Consider the following 2,849-nt stretch of genomic DNA (forward strand, 5'->3'; position numbering starts at 1 on the left):
GAAACTACTATTCGTACCCTACCTGCCTCATTGACATCCCTAGATACAATACTAATAGAATCAACTACAGTAAACTAAAAAAACTGGGAAAATTGCAGAAATTTGAATTTGTGATTTAAGCCAGGAACATTATGAAAGATCAAACCAGATTGATTCCTATGAGTTATACAAACATGATCAAAGCTTCAGATTATGCTATATCACACAAGAATGTTAACAAAGAGGGTTCAATTCAAAATTCTATGAACTTTAAAATGCAATACTAGTGAGAAAGGTTAGAGAGAATAACAATGCACAAGATTTTTATATTGGTTCACTAAAACATAAGCTACATCTAGTTAGTCAAGGCAACCCGAGCCTGACTTTACACTATTTCAAAAGATTTACAAAGTTTACAACATTACATTTTCAAAATATGCAAGGACACAATGACTCTTGAATCACATAAGAATTAAACCAGCACAACAAGACACCTCTTACAAACTTGGAAAACCACCAGGCATAACCTAAAAGCTTGAGAAAGACTAAACCTCAGTGGCAGCATAACCTTTGTAACATCCTGACCAGATATTACGAATTTAAATAATAAATTAAAAAAATAATAATTAGTTGTCATTTATTGAAATATCATTTCCCAAAAATGCGGAAAATCAAACATTTATTACTTAAGAATTTATTCCAAAAACCATAATTATAAACTCAATTAAAATATCCAAGTCTGATAATTTAAAAGTTTACAACTGATTCAAAAACATAATAAAAACTCTGAAAAACTTTCTCCCAGACTAGCCCCACTCTGGCTCTATGCCTAGCCACAACTGGTAGAGCACGTGCAGGAAATCATGCTACGGACCACACTCCGTAATGCCAAGTGGAGTTCCCAATACGAATAATATTCGTAACGTCCTAAGGCTACCAAACTCGTCAGCTCAATATTGAGGAGGGCAATCTAACTGGACCCATCTGTACGCACCACAATACACACACACTCACACTAGCAACACTCGCCAACCCGAGCCACAACTCAAGAGTTCCTCATGTTCATCCGCCATCTCGAGCCACAACTCAAGAGATGTCATTACGAGCCACAACTTAAGGAATGTCACATGCTTAACCCCTATCCTGAGCCACAACTCAAGGGATACATTCTGAGCCACAACTCAGGGAACACCAGTAAGCCGACCTTCAAAGTATCACTAAAGCCTTGTAGACACGCACATCCAAAACAAGCAAAGCACTTTTGCCTCACCAATATCGCCCGGCGTAACAGGCTTCCAAACCGCCTGGCCGGGAACACGTACCGCCAGGCGCCAAGCACCTCTGAACCCATTGTTTGCATGTATCGCTTGGCGGGACACACCTCACCGCCGTCGCCACACATAAGAAGACTCTTCTGACTTGGTAGCTTTCTCCTGGCAGGTCAATTACCACCGCTAAGCGCTGCACTAGTACTTGTGCAGTATTGGTTTTTTGATAAGCACTACAGACCCTTGTTTCACGCATTTCCAATCATGGTCACCATACTTAGTCTCTAAAATAGATAATTCCATCATGCTATGTGACCCATATAACATAGTTTCATCATTTTCACTTAATCACTAGATACACCTTAGCTTTGCATTTATTAACTTCCTAAGTCAAGTATCTCACTACACCATAGAATCTATATTCCCCACTACCATTTTTCTCTAATTTGGGCCAAAGTCATAAATATACCTGAAACCTATCACCTATCCCACTATTACATCCATCTCAGGCCAATTATAAGTACATGCTAATGATACATTATCTTAGAATGGTAACACCTCTTTGTCTTAGGTAACTTCCTTTCACATTCCAACTCTTATCTCAAATTATGGCTCATCATTCAGTGATATTCTAGTTTTCAATGATCTCTATTGCACTATCCTTATATTCAATTCTTTTAACGCATCTTAATCATTATAATTCTTTCTAGTTCCACTCCATGCATCAATCACTCTCCCTAATACCATATCCAACATTTTTCAACTCTACTTTTACGTATCACAACTAACCATATACTGAATTTCACACTCGTTGCCAACTCAGGTTCCCCTTCACTATTATGCAGCTATCGCCTGGCGGCACGATATGCACCGCCAGGCGGTGCATCAATTTCTGGAATTTTAAGAACTTCTTCCACACCTGCATGAGTCCTCATTCCTAATTTCTCTCGATTTTTCAATTAATAAGCCACTCCAATGTGTTTAGGTTCATAATTCTTTTACACTGCTTCCAATTCACGAAATAATTGTAACATTCTCCCATTAATTGGATCCTGAATCTCAAAACCCCCTATTCTCAAACCCTAACAGATACTCATAAAATTTTTCATCCTAATTACTCCAATTCACCCAATCATTCAATCAATTATGGTACTTCACCAGTTCATCATTAAATATTGAGTCATTCTTTCCCATCAGAATAGCCCAGAACACCCAAAAACATCATCATCGAACCAATTTGGCTGGCGTCACCTAGCGGTAGTTCATCACCGCCAAGCAGTTCAAACCACAACCCAGAACTGGGTGACACCACATGTGTTGCCAGACGGTCAAGATGGTGCCCCTAAGCAGTTCCTCTTCAGGAACGCAAAAACAAGCATACAAGGATGAGTTGCCTGGCGGCAGTTCATCGTCCGCTAGGCGATTTCTTGAAAAATCCTAGAAACTCGAAAATTTAACAAGATAGTGAGTTTTCACGCATAGTCATATAATATATAATGCAATTATCACTTAAAACACCAAACAACGAGTCTCAACTCCCCTAACCTAGTTTCCTTTCTTAAAAGACAATGCTAGAGCTCCTTCCTTGATCACCAATGGTTT

The sequence above is a fragment of the Vigna unguiculata genome, chromosome 6, assembly GCF_037176805.1.
Source record: "Vigna unguiculata cultivar grain cowpea cultivar isolate G323 ecotype 2 chromosome 6, ASM3717680v1, whole genome shotgun sequence".
Classification (NCBI taxonomy): domain Eukaryota; kingdom Viridiplantae; phylum Streptophyta; class Magnoliopsida; order Fabales; family Fabaceae; genus Vigna; species Vigna unguiculata.